Below are 20,884 nucleotides of genomic sequence, written 5' to 3'. Positions count from 1 at the left end.
AATACTTGAAGATTTTCTTTGACAAAAACATGTTAGTGCTGCACATCGCATCACTACCAACACCCTGGGGACAATTTATTAGCCAAAAACGAGGTAGAGGGTTCCCTTTCAGCTATTCTCACTACACTTAGTAACAAACACAGACTTTTCATCCACTGTTTAAAAGCAAGGCCATATAGATGTTCGAACCTGTAAGACCTGTTTATTAAGAGTGAATTTAATGGACTAATTTGTGTTTAAACATAAAAAATTGACAGTGAATATGTGAAAGGCCTAAGGGTCAAATTAATAAAAAAAAAATGTTATTGTCAAAGAAGTCGCTTCTGAGCAGAAATACTTCTCGCCATGGTGGAATTCTGGTGTGATGTTACCAGCGTCAGCACCTCCAAAAAAAATTGTCAAATGTAGATATGCTCATCCTAAAGTAATCATAAAACTTTTGACGTTGCATTCGTAGCTCATGATACAGTCCATTAAAGTGACCTTTATTGTGGCCTTTTTTGTTAGGAGTGGATGGATCCAGTATTGACACCACCTCCACAGATCAGCTACAATTGGTTAGGGCTCACTATAGTGCCAAGATGAGACCCAGTGGAAAAGGATACTGTGACAAGTTTGCCACGACAGGCGAAGCCAGAAGACCGCAGCGTCTGAGTTCTACTCCTGCACTGAATAGTAGCACTTCTCCCTTGTATTAAATGGTGCAGTTTTCTTTTAGTAGTGCAGGGGTTAAACTGTTCAGCTTAGACTCTACAGCTTCCTGTGTGGAGGATCTCAGTTGTGCAGTATCAGCCACTCCCCTCTCCTATATATTCTCACCACTGACAATCTGGATTGCCAGTGTTAAGTCTTACACTGCCTGGTGAAGGCATTGAGGATTTGGTGTTAGGTAGAGACATTTTTAGAAAGTGGTTCTGTGACTGTTGCTAGGTGTTTCAGCTGAGTGCAATCCCCCGTCTTCTCTTATTTAGTTTCCCTACCTTTTCTACTGGTGTTCCCCTCTGTTGTCTGTGACTGCATATTTGTATGATTGCTATATTCCTTTATCCCTGTACATCCTTCCTTATTTGTCTGGTTTGTGTATATACATGCACTATTCCTCCCCACTTACCTGGGAGGGGACAGATAATTCAGCTGATAGATAATAGCTGACAAATAATAGCTGATTCAGGAGTACAGAAAGTTACGTTGCCTCAGCATTTTCACCATCAGAAGTAACCTGGGGAGCAGGAATAGCTAGGTGCCCCTAGCATTGGGGACAGGGTAGGAGCCCCTGGCCCCAGATTATCTGACAAGAGAATCGTGACAGATATAATCTGTAGTAATAATGTCAGTTGAATGTCATGCTGCCAAAAAACACCAGTCTACAGGAAATATCCCAACAAGATGTATGTGCTCACAGTGTGGGCTGTTATGAACTGGTCACCGAGGAGGATGGCAGGAATAGGCTAGTCCACCAGGAAACCAGAAAGGTTGGTAACTTAGCAGATTGCAGACCCCTAATCCTAAAACAAACTAACAGTAGCTATGGGGCGTACCTACGATGCCCTAGATGCCTCAGCACAGCCGGAGAGCCAACTAAGCCTAAAACAAGATAGGTGAAATCTAAACTGCCCCGGAGTAGAACCCCAAAGGAATAGATAGCCCACAAAAATATAATGTCGGCGAGACAAGATGAGACACAAACGCAGGCAGAAAATAGACTGAGCAAATGATGGGGCCCAAACTGACTAGATAGTGTCTTTCCTATCCTGTCTGCAATCACGCAAAAACCCTAAAAAATACAACACGTCTGATGTACAAAAAAACACTGCGATCTCACGACCTCTCCCCCACTATATCAGCATTCTGGTATGAACTGGCAGCAAAGCAAAAGAGACTAATATAACAGGGGACTGAACAAACTGACACAAGCTGTAACATATGGAGCGGGGTCCAGCACTGCCCCAGCAGGGAGCACGCTGAACCCTCACAGCAAAGTAGATACAGGCAAAACCAGATCAGATGCAAAGGATTAGCAAATGAACAACTTAGCTGAAAAATGCAGGATCAGGCAGGAGACAGCAGACCTCAGAAGCAAAGGAAGAAAACTAATCACCAGCAGCCACTGAAAGAAGCCTGCTCACTTAAATACTCCAGTCAGTAACCCCGGATTTCCAATCATCATCAGGTGGCAGACTTTGGCCAGCTCCACTACCCACAGTAACCAGAGGGAGCCCCGACTCAGAAGTCAAATCGAGATAGTTCACAACAGTGGGCCATAGAAAAGAGGCTTTTTATAGGGCTTTACACAAGGATTTCTTGGGGATTTTAGTAAAAATACATAATGAAAATCACATGTCAGACAGATGGCATTTGCATAGCATGCGCTCATATCCAAAGAAAACACACAGATATGGAGTCATATTGCAGATTAGTAGCGTTCTGAACCTGCTTGGTGCCCTCACTTAGACCCCCACTGCTGGGGAGGGAATTAATTTTCTTCCTCCTGGCAGCCTCAGACTTTCAGCCTTTCAGTCATCGCTCAGTACATAGTGAGTGGTGGCTGTGACCACATCTCCGGCATTGACTGACAGCCGCTCTAATGCAGTGTCGGTTGTCATTTGTTGCCCTGGTGTTTAGTGCTCAGCAATAGAGTAGAGTGCACTTTTAGTGGGCAGTGTCAGAATACTCAGCGTGCAGAGCCCATTGATGTCACTTGGACTTTGCTGATCTCTGTACATTGTATATTTTGACACAGCGCACGCACAGCCTTGCCCTTGGCTACCGCCACACTACACATTGCACAGGGACTAATCCATGCCCCTGAAAAGAGCGTCACTGATGACACTTCATTTCAGGGAGGGGCCAGAGGCTGTTGCAATGACTGCAGGGTCTACCCTTGATGACCCTTCATTTGAGAATGCCATCATACACTGGGATTAACAAACAAAGCATCATCAGAAAGGAAGAAGGAAAAAAAACAGTTGGTTAGTGTATTGAAGGAGAGATTGTGAATTTTTAATTCACACATGTTAGAAAATAGTTTATGACATTAAATTGATAAGGATTTAGGATAAAAATTAATATGGATATTGGATCACTTCTTTAACCCCTTCATGACTGGAGTTTTTTTTTGTTTTGCGTTTTCGAATAATAATTTTTTATTGCAGGGCAAGCTGCATTTGTTTACTGGTTTTTCATTTACCTCTTGTCTCTTTACATTCTTAATTAGTTATTTGAAAAAATTGAATTGCAACAAAGTTTTTTCTACCATATATATATATATATATATATATATATATATATATATATATATATATGTGGTTTATGCCCGGATATATGTACAAACAGTGGACTGATTATCATTCCTCTTTTTGTGATGGTATGCGGATTATATTTTCAACACTTTTGAGCCCCAAGGGTATTGGCTTTATTATAAGCCTATGTACTGTCTTCTTGTGTCACATGTGTGACCGTTTTAATGTTTTTAAAGGTTTTTGTGTGTTTCTATATGTCTAATAAAATTTCTATGTACTATTTTCATGCCGTGTGGTGATCACCTTTTTTTGACCTATACTTTTTTTTTGTTGGGTTTGAATTCTACTTTTGAAAGACACCATTGGTTTTACCATACCGTGTACTAGAAAACGAGAAAAATTCCAAGTGCGGTTAAATTGCAAAAAAAGTGCAATCCCATACCTGTTTTTTGTTTGGCTTTTTTTACTAGGTTCACTGAATGCTGAAGCTGACCTGCCATTATGGTTCTCCAGGTCATTACGAGTTCATAGACACCAAACATGTTTAGGTTCTTTTTATCTAAAAAACATAGTAACATAGTTATTAAGGTTGAAGGAAGACTAAGTCCATCTAGTTCAACCCATATCCTAACCTGCCCTAACATGTTGGTCCAGAGGAAGGCAAAAAAAACCCATGTGGCAAACAGTAAGCTTCACATTGGGGAAAAAAATTTTCTTCCCGACTCCACATACAGCAATCAGACTAGCTCCCTGGATCAACGCAATAGTAAGGAAACTAGTGTATATACCCTGTAATATTAAGAAAGGCATCCAGTCCCTTCTTAAATTTTATTAGGGAATCACTCATTACAACATCATATGGCAGAGAGTTCCATAGTCTCACTGCTCTTACAGTAAAGAATCTGCATCTGTGAGTATGCTTAAACCTTCTTTCCTCCAGATGCCCCCTTGTCCCCGTCACAGGTCTAAGGGTAAAAAGATCATTAGAAAGGTCTTTGTACTGTCCCCGCATATATTTATATATTGTAATAAGATCACCCCTAAGCCTTCGATTCTCCAAACTAAATAACCCCAAGTGTAATAACCTGTCTTGGTATTGCAGACCCCCCAGTTCCCAAATAACCTTGGTCGCTCTTCTCTGCACCCGCTCCAGTTCAGCTATGTTTTTCTTATACACCGGAGACCAGAACTCTACACAGTATTCTAAGTGTGGTCACACTAGTGACTTATATAGAGGTAAAATTATGTTCTCCTCATGAGCATCTATGCCTCTTTTAATGCATCCCATTATTTTTTTTGCCTTTGCAGCAGCTGCCTGACACTGGCCACTAAATGTGAGTTTGTCGTCCACCCATACACCCAGGTCCTTTTCAGTGACAGTTTTGCCTAGTGTTTTACAATTAAGCACATAATTATACATCTTATTCGTTCTACCCAAGTGCATGACCTTACATTTATCCCCATTAAAGCTCATTAGCCATTTATCAGCCCAAGCTTCTAGTTTACATAAATCCTCCTGTAATATAAAATTGTCCTCCTCTGTATTGATTACCCTGCAGTGGTGAAATAAAATTCCAAACTTTGTTTTTTTTAAAAAAAAAATGGCGCCATTTTCCGATACCCGTAACATCTTAGTTTTTCGTGATCCCGGGTCGGGTGAGGGTTTATTTTTTGCGTGCCGAGCCAACTTTTTAAATGATATCATTTTGGTGCAGATACGATTTTTTGATCACCCGTTATTGCATTTTAATGCAAAGCTGCGGCAACCAAAAAAAAAAACAACATAATTCTGGCGTTTATAATTTTTTTCTCGCTACGCTGTATAGTGGTCAGGTTAATCCTTTTTTTTACTGATCAAGCGATTCTCAATGCGGCGATAACAAATATGTGTATGCTTGATTTTTTTTATTGTTTTATTTTGAATGGGGGGGATGATTTGAACTTTTATATTTTTTAAATTTTTTTATATTTTTAAAAACCTTTTTTTTTACTTTTGGCATGCTTCAATAGTCTCCATGGGAGACTAGAAGCTGCCACAACCCGATCGGCTCTACTACATAGAGGCGATGATCAGATTGCATCTTTATAGCAGAATTACTCACTTGCTATGAGCACCGACCACCGGGTGGCACTCACAGCAAACTGGCACTGACAACAATAGAGGTCTCCAGGAAACCTTTGGTTGTCATGCTAACCAATAAGTGACCTGCAATCACATGACGGGTACACCGGTGGGCGACTTTCCGGCCCAATGGCCGGAAGCGAGAGTTAAATGCCACTCTCAGTGTTTGATTCCACCTGTGGCTACACCAGGAACATGTCAGATGTTCAAAACAGCTGACATGTCCTGGGAAAACTGTGGGCTCAACGCCGATTCCCACATCAAAGGGAGGGAGTCTAACTTCAGCCTACTATTATGCCAGAGGTCAGAAAGGGGTTAACATAAACATTAGAAATGCATGACAAAGGGGACTAACAGCATATACAGTGGGTGAAAAAAATATTTACTCAGCCACCAATTGTGCAAGTTCTCCCACTTAAAAAGATGAGAGAGGCCTGTAATTGACATCATAGGTAGACCACAACTATGAGAGTGAAAAAGAGAAAATAAATCTAGAAAATCACCTTGTATGATTGGCAAGATTTATTTTGCACATTATGGTGGAAAAATCAGTATTTGGTCACCTAAAAACTTGCAAGATTTCTGGCTCTCATAGACCTGTAACTTCTTCTTTAAGAGGCTCCTCTGTCTTCCACTCATTAACTGTAGTAATGGCACCTGTTTGAACTTGTTATCAGTATAAAAGACACTTGTCCACAACCTCAGACAATCACACTCCAAACTCCACTATGGTGAAGACCAAAGAGCTGTCGAATTCCACCAGAAACAAAATTGCAGCCCTGTGACAGGCTGGGAAGACTGAATCCTCAATAGGCAAGCAGCTTGGTGTGATCAAAACAACTGGTGGAGCAGTAATAAGAAAATGGAAGACATACAAGAACACTGATACTCTCCCTCAATCTAGGGTTCTCGTAAGATCTCTCCTCGTGGGGTCAAAATGATCACAAGAACGGCGAGCAAAAATCCCAGAACCACACGGGGGACCTAGTGAATGACCTGCATAAAGCTGGGACCACCATATCAAAGGCTACCATCAGTAACACACTACGCTGCCAAGGACTCAGATCCTGCAGTGCCAGATGTGTCCCCCTGGTTAAGCCAGTACATGTCCAGGTTCATCTGAAGTTTGCTAGAGAACACTTGGATTATCCAGAAGAGTATTGGGAGAATGTCATATGGTCTGATGAAACCAAAGTAGAATTATTTGGTAGAAACAAGACTCGTCGTGTTTGGAGGAGACAGAATGCTGAGTTGCATCCAAAGAACACCATAACTACTGTGAAGCATCGGGGTGGCAACATCATGCTTTGGGGCTGTTTCTCTGCAAAGGGACCAGGACGACTGATCCCTCTTCATGACAGAATGAATGGGTCCATATATCGTGAGATTTTGGGTGCAAACCTCTTTCCATCAGCAAGGGTATTGAAGATGAAATGTGGATGGGTCATTCAGCTCCAGACCTGAACCCCATTGAAAACCTCTGGAATATAATCAGGAGGATGATGGATAGTCACAAGCAATCAAACAAAAAGAACTGCTTTAATTTTTGTGCCAAAAGCAGTGTGAAAAACTGGTGGAAAGCATGCCAAGACGCATGAAAGCTGTGATTAAAAATCATGGTTGTTCCACAAAATATTGATTTCTGAACTCTTCCTGAGTTACAACATTAGTAGAGTTGAGCGAAACGGGTCGAAAAAATTCAAAAGTCGCCGACTTTTGGCAAAGTCGGGTTTCATGAAACGAAACCGGACCCTAGGATGAGGTCGGCCACGAGGTCGGCGACTTACGCGCCAAAGTCGCGTTTCAAAAGTTTGTTTTGCGCTCTATCAGCCAATCAGGATCCACGGACACTGTGGGCAACGTGATGACCTAGGCACGGGTCACCACCATCTTTCAGAAGGGCATGCAAGTGATTGGCTTGCTTTGGTGGGCGTCACAGGGGGTATAAAAGGGCGTGCACGCCGACCGCCATCTTACTTCTGCCGATCTTAGTATAGGGAGAGGTTGCTGCTGATTCTGTAGGGAGAGCGTTAGGCAGGGAAGAAGACAAAAAAACTGCTTCTGCTGCTAGCGATTTGGCCTGCACAACACACAAGTCACTGTGTGTGCAGTGCAAGGGGAGGCTATATTGTGGTGTATCAGTGGTGTTGGTTGTTGGGCTGCCTTTTAAGGCTTCCTGACACGCTGGCATTGCTGTTTACCCACTGCTCCGCAAACTGCTTTTTTAAAAGCAATCCAATCTCCCTTATCCTCTAGTCACTTTTGTCACAGCTGTGCCATCGAGCCTGTCACATAGCGCTCAGATATCAGTGGGCCTCACACAATCCACAAGTGTCCAGTGTCCAAAAGTGTGCGCAGAGATTCAAAATCTCCATTATCCTCTCGTCACTTTGGTCACAGGCAGCTGTGCCATCGAGCGTGTCACATAGCGCTCAGATATCAGTGGGCCTCACACAATCCACAAGTGTCCAGTGTCCAAAAGTGTGCGCAGAGATTCAAAATCTCCATTATCCTCTCGTCACTTTGGTCACAGGCAGCTGTGCCATCAAGCGTGTCACATAGCGCTCAGATATCAGTGGGCCTCACACAATCCACAAGTGTCCAGTGTCCAAAAGTGTGCGCAGAGATTCAAAATCTCCATTATCCTCTCGTCACTTTGGTCACAGGCAGCTGTGCCATCGAGCCTGTCACATAGCGCTCAGATATCAGTGGGCCTCACACAATCCAAAAGTGTCCACTGTCCACAAGTGTGTGCAGAAAATCTATATCTCCCCTGTCCTATAGACACCTTGTACCTTGTTTTACATTACTATATAGTTTGTTGGATTTTGTCTACATTTCTACCAAAAATGAGGAAGGCTGGTGGAAGAGGCCGTGGAATTGGGCGGGGGTTGGCAGCTGGTAATGATGGTGTTGGTGGTGGATCTGATGGTAGTGGCAAGAGCAAAATAGGACCGAATGCAGGAGGTGCTGACCCTGCGTCATCGTCTGGCTACATAAGGCCTCGAACGCTTAGTTTTCTAGGAGTTGGCAAACCGCTTTTAAAGGCAGAGCATCAGGAAAAAGTTTTGTCTTACATTGCTGACTCAGCCTCCAGCTCTATCGCCTCCTCTTCTTCAGTTGTAAAAAGTAAAAGCACTGAGTCGTCATTGGAGGCTCATGTTCATGAACCGCACCTTTCCTTGTGTCCTTCACCCCAACCAAGATTGAAGGATGACGCAGGCCATACTACTGATTACTCCATGGAGCTGTTTTCACATACCATGCCTGGATTATCAAGTGAAATGGTGAATTACCCAGGCCAAGATGAATCTGACATGGAGTGCACTGATGCACAGCCGCTGATGGATGATTCTGCTGGTACATTCACTCAGAGCACTACATTGTCCTCGCAGTGTACAGAGCCAGATTCTGACCCTGATGAGACTCAGGTGCCCCTTCCCGCACACTATACCACCATACACGGTGACACAGAGAAAGGTGCACATGACATAGAAGAGGAGGTGATGGATGACCCAGTTGTTGACTCAGATTGGCATCCATTGGGGGAAGAGGGTGCTGCTTCCAATAGCTCAGATGAGGAGCATCCACAGCAGACATCGACATCGCAACAGCTGTTATCTGGCAGGCCCGGAGCACTCCAAAGACAGGTTCCAAACATCAAAAGAGTTGCTGGACAGCTTGTCCAGAGGGTCAAAAGATCACAGCGTGCTAGGCCGCAAAATGTCTGCCAAAGTAGGAAGAGTGCAGTGTGGCACTTTTTTGAACAAAATCCTCATGATCAGGCCAAGGTTATCTGTAAGAAGTGCGCAAAGACCTTTAGCCGAGGGAAAAATCTGAAAAATTTGAATACCAGTTGCATGCTTAGACATTTAACCAGCATGCACTTGCAAGTGTGGACACAAGACCAAACCTCAAGTGCCACATGTGCAACTGATCACAACGAAGGTAGTCAGCAACGTTACATTGTTTCCCCCACTGTAAGCCCACCGGTTAGCACAGCAGCAAATGTTGAGGTGTCGTTGCAAGACCACAGCAGTCAGGGAATCCCACTGTTATATCAACGAAAGACTGATTCTAGGCCATCAGAAAGAACACCAACTCCATCACCATCATCAACCCTCTCTCAGGCTGGTTTCACATTTGCGTTTTTTAGCGCTGGAAAAAAACGCTAACCTGCGCATGCGTTTTTTCCCCTATATTTAACATGGGTGCGCATACCTGCGCGCTTGTAAGCGCATGTATGCGATTTTCATGCGCTGCGTTTTTTTGGGGTGTGCGATTGGATTTTCCAGACGCATCATGTTGCATTTTTTGGCCCTGCAAAAAAGCGCATGCGCACATATGCGCACGTTTTGCGCTAAAAATGGCCATTATAGCCTATGGATGCGCATATGTGCGCACTGGCATGCTCATGTAAGCGTTTTTTTGCATATGCGTTTTTTTTTTTTAACCATGGAATTTAGGGGTTTGGGTTAGAGTTAGGGTTAGTTAAGGGGGTTTAGGGTTAGGGTTAGGGTCAGGGTCAGGGTTAGGGTTGGGTTTTGGGTCAGGGTTAGGGTTAAGTATGGTTTGGTTAAGGGTTAGGGTCAGGGTTAGGGTCAGGATTAGGGTTAAGTATGGTTTTGTTAAGGGTTAGGGTCAGGGTTAGGGTTAGGGTTAGGGTTAGGGTCAGTGTTAGGGTTAGGGTCAGGGTTAGGGTTAAGTATGGTTTTGTTAAGGATTAGGGTCAGGGTTAGGGTCAGGATTAGGGTTAAGTATGGTTTGGTTAAGGGTTAGGGTCAGGGTTAGGGTCAGGGTTAGGGTTAAGTATGGTTTTGTTAAGGGTTAGGGTCAGGGTTAGGGTCAGGATTAGGGTTAAGTATGGTTTTGTTAAGGGTTAGGGTCAGGGTTAGGGTTAGGGTCAGGGTTAGGGTCAGGATTAGGGTTAAGTATGGTTTGGTTAAGGGTTAGGGTCAGGGTTAGGGTTAGTAAAGTCATGGTTTTGGTAGTGTGAGGGGCCACCTAAAAATGTTGGAAAAAAACGCAAACGCGGTAAAAACGCGCTAAAAACGCATACAAACGCATAAAAACGCTGCGTTTTTTTCATGCATGCTCATAAAAATGCTTGAAAAAAACGCAGCAGTTGTATGCTTATGTATGCGTTTTTTCAATGCGTTTTTTTGCGGGAAAAACGCGCTGCAAAAAAAAGCAAGTGTGAAACTAGCCTCAGTCCGCCCTGTCCACCGCTACTTCCACCATATGCAGCTCTCAAGTCCAGCTCACCCTCCCAGACACTATGAGTAGGTCAAGAAAGTACTCAGTCTCTCATCCGCGTACACTGGGTTTGAACGCCCACATTGCCAAACTAATCTCGTTTGAGATGATGCCCTTTCGGTTGGTGGAAAGCACAGCTTTCCGCGAACTCATGGCCTATGCAGTACCACGCTATGACCTACCCAGTCGCCACTTCTTCTCTCGCAAAGCCATCCCAGCCCTCCACCATCATGTGAAAGACCGCATTGTCCATGCACTCAAGCAGTCAGTGAGCGGAAAGGTGCACCTCACAACTGATGCATGGTCCAGTCGGCATGGCCAGGGCCGTTACGTGTCCATCACTGTGCACTGGGTTAATGTGGTGGATGCAGGGTCCACAGGGGACAGCGGTGGTGGGACAGTGCTGCCTAGCCCACGGTATAGGAGACAGTTGGCTGTAGGCGTTCCACCCTCCTCCTCCTCCAGAAGCGAAAGCTCGTCCACAGAGCGCAGTCGTACGAGCACTCCATCTGCAGCTGCCACTGTTGCACACGATGTGTCCCCCTATCGAGCAGCTAGTGGAAAGCGTCAGCAGGCTGTGTTGCAGATGATGTGTTTGGGCGACAGACACACCGCCGAGGTGCTGGCCGAGTACTTGAAGCGACAAACTGAGTCATGGCTGGGCAGTGTACATCTTGAGGCAGGCAAGGTAGTTAGTGATAACGGCCGTAATTTTGTGGCAGCCATAGCCCTTTCAAAACTCAGCCACATACCTTGCTTGGCTCACACCTTGAACATGGTGGTGCAGTGCTTCCTCAAAAGTTATCCGGAGTTAACAGCCCTGCTCCAGAAGGTGCGAAGACTGTGCGCGCACATCCGCCGGTCGCCTGTACACTCCGTTCGTATGCAGAAGCTGCAGCGATTGCTCCACCTTCCCAACCACCGCCTCATTATCGACATTGCAACAAGGTGGAACTCCACCCTGCACATGGTGGAACTCCACCCTGCACATGGTGGAGCGGCTGTGCGAGCAGAGGCAGGCCATAATGCATTTGTGGGAGGATACACGGCCAGGCACTTTGAGAGCAGACATGGAGTTGACAGGCGTGCAGTGGTCGAAGCTGAAAGACCTTTGTAAAGTCCTTCAGTGTTTTGAGGAATGCACACGGCTGGTAAGCGCAGACGACGCCATCCTAAGCATGAGCATCCCACTTATGCGTCTGCTCATGCAAACTTTGACGCACCTTAAGGAGCAGGCGTCTGCAGCCAATGTTGATGAGGAGGAAGAGGAGGAGGGAATCCTTGATGACATTCAGCCATTGTCTGCTCAGGGACCTCTCCTGGATGAGGTGGAGGAAGAAGAGGAGGAGGAGGAGGATGATGGGGATGATTACTTAGGGGAGGAGGATGCATCTCGTGGGGCAAGTGAAAATGTTGGCGTGGCAAGGTCTGGTACAGGGTTTGTGCGTGACTGGAGGGATGTGGATTTGCCAGAAAGTGCTCCTCCACCCAGCACTCGCAGTGCATCATTGACACCGGGAACATTGGCCAACATGTCAGATTATGCCTTGCGGATCCTAAAAAAGGACCCCCGCATTGCCAAAATGATGAACGATGACGACTACTGGTTGGCCAGCATCCTGGATCCACGCTATAAAGGCAAATTACAAAACATCATGCCACAGGAGAACCTTGACCTAATATTGGCTAATAAACAAGCAACTCTGGTAAATCGGTTGCTTGAGGCATTCCCAGCACACAGCAGCGGTGATGGTTCTCACACGAGCCGTACGTGCCGGGGGCAGCTTGGCAGAGGTGTTCGTGGTGCACACAGCAGAAGTGGCGTTGGAGACAGGGGTTTCATGACAATGTTGTGGACTGATTTTTCAAATACCGCTCACACAACTGGTAATACTGCATCGATGGAAAGTGACAGGAGACAGCAGTTGTCAACTATGGTTACAAACTACTTTTCCTCCCATATCGATGTTCTCCCACACAGGTCATTCCCCTTTGACTATTGGGCCGCTAAACTGGACACCTGGCCTGAATTGGCCCAATATGCCTTACAGGAGCTCGCTTGCCCAGCTGCAAGTGTGCTATCGGAAAGAGTCTTCAGTGCAGCTGGATCAATCCTGACAGAAAAAAGGACCCGTCTGTCAACCCAAAATGTGGATGATCTAACCTTCATTAAAATGAACCACGCATGGGTTTCCAAGGATTTTGTCCCACCTTCCCCTGATGACACATAGGGTGACAGAAAAATGGCTTGCTTTGGTCCACCTCTTCCTGGTACTTCACCTATTTCGCCTTTTGCATCAGCTGAATGTCCAACATCAACATATGCCACTTTCTAAAACTCCCTAACTGTGCTGCCTCCCCCCCATGGCCGGGGTCACCACCTACCGCACGACACCGTGCGAGTGCCGTTGCCCTGGACAGGTGGGTAGGCCGACTCTTGGGCGCGGGCACTGGCACAGGGTCCCTCATAGTGCAATCAAGTGTCTCTGACGGTGGTGGGCCCCCCTTGCTTGGGCAGGGCCCCAGCATTTGCAATCTTTACCTCTCCCTGCTCCTCCGCTGTGTAATCTGGGCCGTCAAATCCATACTGTGCCTGACACCGTCTGAGCCTGCCTCCTGAGACATATATTTTGAATGTGTATGCTATCCATACATGTTATCCGGGGATACGGTACCCTTTCTAACCTTTGTGCAATCACGTGCAATCCATACTGGGCCTAACACCATCTGAGCCTGCCTCCTGAGACATATTTTGAATGTGTACGCTATCCATACATGTTATCCAGGGATACGGTACCCTTTCTAACCTTTGTGCAATCACGTGCAATCCATACTGGGCCTGACACCGTCTGAGCCTGCCTCCTGAGACATATATTTTGAATGTGTACGCTATCCATACATGTTATCCAGGGATACGGTACCCTTTCTAACCTTTGTGCAATCACGTGCAATCCATACTGGGCCTGACACCGTCTGAGCCTGCCTCCTGAGACATATATTTTGAATGTGTACGCTATCCATACATGTTATCCAGGGATACGGTACCCTTTTTAACCTTTGTGCAATCACGTGCAATCCATACTGGGCCTAACACCGTCTGAGCCTGCCTCCTGAGACATATATTTTGAATGTGTACGCTATCCATACATGTTATCCAGGGATACGGTACCCTTTCTAACCTTTGTGCAATCACGTGCAATCCATACTGGGCCTGACACCGTCTGAGCCTGCCTCCTGAGACATATATTTTGAATGTGTACGCTATCCATACATGTTATCCAGGGATACGGTACCCTTTCTAACCTTTGTGCAATCACGTGCAATCCATACTGGGCCTGACACCGTCTGAGCCTGCCTCCTGAGACATATATTTTGAATGTGTACGCTATCCATACATGTTATCCAGGGATACGGTACCCTTTCTAACCTTTGTGCAATCACGTGCAATCCATACTGGGCCTGACACCGTCTGAGCCTGCCTCCTGAGACATATATTTTGAATGTGTACGCTATCCATACATGTTATCCAGGGATACGGTACCCTTTCTAACCTTTGTGCAATCACGTGCAATCCATACTGGGCGTGAGAACGGCTGGCGAGCTGTTAAGCAAGCTACAGCACCTGTCCAGACAAGTACAGGGATTCCCTAGCGAGGAGACTTATTTGATTGTTTTCAATGTTGGGACAGCAATTTTTGGGGAGCACTATACTCTGGAGAATGATAGATGGGGCCCACCATACACTGGAACATTCCAAAGATGGACATCAGACACTGGAGCAGCATTTACAGGGCCCATTATACACTAGAGCATTAGAAATGGGGCCCATTATGTTTGGAGCATTATTTGGGCCCATAAGACAGTGGAGCTTCATCCATGGGGACCAACATATACTGTAGCATTATGTGGAGCTCATCATATACTGTTTCAAACATTATATGGGACCAATGATTCTGTATGGAGAAATAGATTGGCCTCGTCATGAGATGTAAAAAGTGAGGTATTTTTCATTGTACTATACCGCTATTTATCTGCCGTATCGGAGCATGATGAGTTGTGGCATGTGTTAAAGGGGCGCTCTTTCGCCCAGGGCACATGAAAACCTGCAGCCAGCCCTCCCCCCCCACAAATTTAGCCAAATAACCCCCATTTTTCAGTGCGTAACTTGTATTATGAAGTTAATTAAGGTTGACAAGCTTAAGTAAGAAGAATTGATGCTTTTGGCATTCAAATGGGCACTGTAGGTGTGTTTCCTGTCCTCCTCTCACTGCCGACTTTTATTCCCCATTGACTTACATTGGGTTTCGTGTTTCGGGACGACCCCGACTTTTCCCTATAATCGGACGATCTTGCTCGACCCGACTTTTGGAAAAGTCGGGTTTCACGAAACGAAATGCGACCCTAAAAAACCAAAGGTCGCTCAACTCTAAACATTAGTATTGCTGTTTCTAAATGCTTATGAACTTGTTTTCTTAGCGTTATATGAGGTCTGAAAGAACTGGTTCTTTTATTTAGTTTTGACCATTTCTCATTTTTAGAAAAAAAAATTAAAAACATTATTGTTTGGAAATTCGAAGACATGTTGTCAATAGTTTATAGAATAAAAGAACAATTTACATTTTACTCAAAAATATACCTATAGAGAAAAATCAGACAAACTGAACATCTTGGAGTCGTCTCTTAATTTTTGCCAGAGCTGTACAACAAAATATTTAGATTAACTTTTGTTAATGACCAAATACTTATTTTCCACCATAATTTGCAAAATAAATCTTGCCAAATCAGACAAGGTGATTTTCTGGATTTGTTTTCTCATTTTGACTCTCATAGTTGTGGTCTACCTATGATGTCAATTACAGGCCGCTCTCATCTATTTAAGTGGTAGAACTTGCACAATTGGTGGCTGACTAAATACTTTTTTCCCCACTGTATACTATTTTATGCAGCCAAAATCTCACCAGTTCCATCCTTACTCTGCTTTTCATTGTTCTCTTTTCTGTCTTACTTTACAATTAAAATTGAGAAAAACAAAAAAGAAATCTCTGTTAATTTCTGGAGCTCACCCATGGTCCCTCTCCTCCCTCTCACTCTTGTGTCTGACTGTAAGGCCGGGATCACACTGGCGAGGAATACGGATGAGTGAGAGGTGTTAAAAGCACGCATTACACACGGACCAATGATTGTCTATGGGGCAGCTCCCAACAGCCGTATATTTCTCGGGCGTATTCTACGGTCCGTGCCAATCGCAGCATGCTGCGATTGTCAGCGTACTACGCTCGTAATACGCCAATTCAAGTCTATGGGTGCGCTAAAAATATGCATTACACATGGACCACACATGTGACTTGCGAGAAATACGCACCCGGTGTCTTTTAGAAAAGCCGGTAATTCAGTGCGCTATACAGTAAACTCACACTGACAGGTTTAATAAAGAAAGAAAGAATATATATATATATATATATATATATATATAGAAATATGAGGAAATGGGGATCCAGCAAAAGGATGAAAGTTCATCAGATTTGTAAAAACTTCTTCTTTATTAATCCATTATATCATAAAAAGTATAAGGAACTCCAATCAATTAGTAGCCTTCCAGCAAGGGACTACGTGTTTCAGCCAGTGGCAGATTAAGTGGACTATGGGCCCGGGGCTGTTCATAAAACCTGGGCCCCTGTACCCCCCTTCCCACCTGAGCGCTGCGGTCCCCGTGCGGGAATTGACAGCCGTACGGACCGCAGCACTTGGTTTGCTGCGGGTCCATACGGAAAACCCGCCACCATTCCACCACGTGTGGACATGGCCTAAAAAGACGTTGCACATAAGCTGTAGGCCTACGGCCAATACGCACAAAATCGCCCAACGTGATCCTGGCCATAGGGGATCCACTTTAATGTCCCCACTTTAATTTGAAGTCCCCTTACTTCATCCATTGCAGTCCCCTATCACCCACTCACTTCATCTGCAGTGCCGCTTCATCATTTGCAGCCCCTTATCCCCCCTTCCATTTTATCATGTGCAGTCCCCTTCCCCCCAACTTCATGTGCAGCCCCACTCCCCCATCATCATGTGCAGTTAATTTTACCCCCACATCATGTGCAGTCCCCCTTACCCCCAATTCATCATGTGCAGTCCCCATTACCCCCAATTCATCATGTGCAGTCCCTCTTACCCCCAATTCATCATGTTCAGTCCCACTTACCCCTTAATTCATCATGTTCAGTCCCACTTACCCCTTAATTCATCATGTGCAGTTCCCCTTACCCCCAATTCATCATGTGCAGTCCCACTTACCCCTTAATTCATCATGTGCAGTCCCACTTACCCCTTAATTCATCATGTGCAGTCCCACTTACCCCTTAATTCATCATGTGCAGTCCCCCTTATCCCCCACTTCATCATGTGCAGCCCCACTTATCCCCCACTTCATCATGTGCAGCCCCACTCACCCCCCCTTCATCATATGTAGCCCCACTCACCCCCTTCATCATGTGCAGCCCCACTCATCCCCCCTTCATCATATACAGCCCCCAGTCACCCCCCCATCATATACAGCCCCCAGTCACCCCCCATCATCATATACAGCCCCCTGTCACCCCCTTCATCATATACAGCCCCCAGTCACCCCCTTCATCATATACAGCCCCCAGTCACCCCCCCGTCATCATATACAGCCCCCAGTCACCCCCCCGTCATCATATACAGCCCCCAGTCACCCCCCCGTCATCATATACAGCCCCCAGTCACCCCTCCGTCATCATATACAGGCCCCAGTCACCCCCCCTTCATCATATACAGGCCCCAGTCACCCACCCTTCATCATATACAGGCCCCAGTCACCCCCCCTTCATCATATACAGGCCCCAGTCACCCCCCCTTCATTGTGTACAGCCCCACTCACCCCCTCCCCCATTTAATTCATTTTATAAATAAAAAGAAATAAAAAAAGTTCCCCATACTTACCTCACAGCCGGCTTGCTCCCCAGCAGTGCCTCTGCTTTCAGCATCCGGGACATGTCGGCGCGTGCACGATGACGTCATCGCGCACGCCCGACATCTGACCCGGAAGTACAGCCGGAGCTGAGCAGCCGTCAAGGTGACGGCCGTGCACAGCTCCCGGCCCCTCATAGAATGTGACGCGGGCGGCTGTCCGCTGCCGGCGGCGTCACAGCACAGGGCACGGCCGGCCCTGTACAGGTGCTGGGGGAGCGGTCCGGGGGGCATTTGCCTCTCTGCCACCCGGCCCAGCCCGCCCCTGCCCCTGGGCCCAGGCCCAGCCCGCCCCTGGGCCCCCAAAAAACCTTGGGCCCGGGGCGTCCGCCCCATCCGCCCCTATTAAGATCCGCCATTGGTTTCAGCACTATCTGCCTTCCTCACCGTAGCTGGAAGGCTACTAATTGATTGGAGTTCCTTATACTTTTTATGATATAATGGATTAATAAAGAAGAAGTTTTTACAAATCTGGTGAACTTTCATCCTTTTGCTGGATCCCCATTTCCTCATATTTCTATTTGTTGGGGCATACTCCCTGCCTGGATCCGTGCAAAGCATAGGGTGAACACCGATTAATGCATCAAGAGGAACTCCTTTATGGTGAGCTGGCTATATGTTTTTCACATTGTTTGAATATATTATATATATATATATATATATATATATACACACACACACACACACACACACTCACACATACATGTCATTGTGACAAACACACACACATATATATATATATTTTGTGAGGTAGCGCTGTCATTCAAGGTTGGGGGACATTCGCTTGGCAGCGAATAAGTCACATCCGGCACGGGTTTCCATAAAGCAGTATAATCCATGCGGTTTATTTCAGCTTCATAAACCGTCACAGCAACAGAAAACAGCATACAGTCAGCATTGCGTCCATTACAGAGTTCAGCTCTGTTATCCTTGCATCACGCAAATTATGCACTGTTCAATGCGCAGGCTTTCTAGCCACCAAGTTATCTTACCCACTTCAGGGTTGCCTCGTGCTGTTTCACCATGCTGCACGTTTATTCCCTCCAGGGAACTAACAGGCACACATCACCATTACACACAGCGTCCAGACGTGCTGTTAGTGAGGAGATCCTTCTCCTCACGGGACCTTCCAAACTGGACCAATCAGGTCACAGCATTCACCCCCTGTGACCAGACCTCAGGTACCTTATATGGTCCATAACCACACCCACAGGTGATCACATGACTTTGACCTCACACAAGGTCCTATTGCACACACAGCCACACACAGGCTTCCCTGACACATTGTAACGGAACGTACTACTCAGCAGTACCTCTGCTGATCATTATGATCTTTCAGTATCCTACACCTATCAGGGTAATGGAAATGCTTATACTGCTGTCCTGGGACACCGACACAGCGCCTCCTAGCGGACACAGCGGTCACTGCACCACAATATATATATATATTTCACAGAGTTCTTCATAGCAGAATAGCCGCTAATTAAATTGCCGACATGAAATGACTAGAGTTGAGCGATACCAGCCGATACTTGAAAATATCGGATCGGAATGGATCGGCCGATCTTAAAAAAAAGTATCGGTATCGCCGATTCCGATACCGGGAACCAATGCAAGTCAATGGGGCCAAAATATCGGAATTAAAAAAAACCCTTTCTTTCCTTGTAGGTTAATTCTACATGAAGAAAAACAACTAAGAATAATGTAGAATGTATTGTGGGAGGTGGAGGAGACATTAAAGCCATAGAGGTTTAGCCCAATCAAATGGAATAGCAGGAATTAAACTTTTTTTTAAAGACGTTAGGAGTTACAAAGATATTGACTATGTTAGCCTCATTTATATTTTGTCAGACATGTATGTCTTCTTCTTCTTTCTTCTTCTTTCTTATTCTTCTTCCTTTTTTTACCTTCTTCTTCCTCTTCCTTTTTTTACATTCTTCTTCTTATTCCTTTTTTTTACATTCTTCTTCTTATTCCTTTTTTAAAAAATTCTTCTACTTCCTTTTTTTACATTCTTCTTCTTCTTCCTTTTCTTACATTCTTCTTCTTCTTCTTCCTTTTCTTACATTCTTCATATTCTTCTTATTCAACAATTATTATTCTACATATTCAACTTCTTCATCTTCTTCCTATTCTTCTTCATCATATTCTTGTTTGTGTCAGGCATTCCTGTAGTTGTTATCTAGAAAAGTTAGAAGTTTACACCTTCCGTTCTGCCTGTCACAAAAGATTTACAACAGGATTTGTCCGCGTTCAGTTTGGCCTGCAGCAGCAGGCCTTTTCCAGGGGCACCACGAGGAGGAACGGACTCACCCCCATACACTGCTTAGTCTTCTTCTGCTTATAAATAAGATAATATCATTTGCTCAGAGTATTAGTCTTATGCTTAATGTTCTTCTGCTTTGTTTTTTTATGCTTCTTTGTCTTCTCTCTCTTGTTGTTCTGCATCTTGGTGGTTGTCTTCCTGTTCTTTGTCCTCTTGAACCAGCTGACGGTACTGGCACACGGAGGGGCAGCAGAAGGAACAAGAGCCAATGGCACTACCGAGGACCAGCTGACGGTGCTGGAACCCGGTTACTAAGCAGGACGTACCTGTGCTACAAAGCACTACCAAGGACCAGCAGACGTTGCCGGAACTCGGATACCGAGATGGAAGCACCTAGGCCAAAGGCTCTGACGAGAACCAGCTGACGGTGCTGGAACCCGGAGGGGTAGCATAAGCTGCAAGAGCAAATGAAAATAGCGAGGACCAGCTGACAGTGCTGGCACCCGGAGGGGCAGCAGAAGGAATAAGAGCCAATGGCACAACCGAGGACCAGCTGATGGTGCTGGAACCCGGTTACTAAGCAGGAGGTACCTGTGCTACAAAGCACTACCAAGGACCAGCAGACGTTGCCGAAACTCGGATACCGAGATGGAGGCACCTAGGCCAAAGGCTTTGCCGAGAACCAGCTGACGGTGCTGGAACCCGGATGGGTAGCATAAGCTGCAAGAGCAAATGGAAATAGCGAGGACCAGCTGACAGTGCTGGCACCCGGAGGGGCAGCAGAAGGAATAAGAGCCAATGGCACAACCGAGGACCAGCTGATGGTGCTGGAACCCGGTTACTAAGCAGGAGGTTCCTGTGCTACAAAGCACTACCAAGGACCAGCAGACGTTGCCGGAACTCGGATACCGAGATGGAGGCACCTAGGCCAAAGGCTCTGACGAGAACCAGCTGACGGTGCTGGAACCCGGAGGGGCAGCTGAAGTTACCCCTGAAAAGCAAAGTTGGCAT

This window comes from Dendrobates tinctorius, unplaced genomic scaffold, assembly GCF_039654945.1.
Source record: "Dendrobates tinctorius isolate UK_male_01 unplaced genomic scaffold, ASM3965494v1 ptg000231l, whole genome shotgun sequence".
NCBI lineage: Eukaryota > Metazoa > Chordata > Amphibia > Anura > Dendrobatidae > Dendrobates > Dendrobates tinctorius.
Note: the sequence above shows the minus strand (reverse complement) of the source record.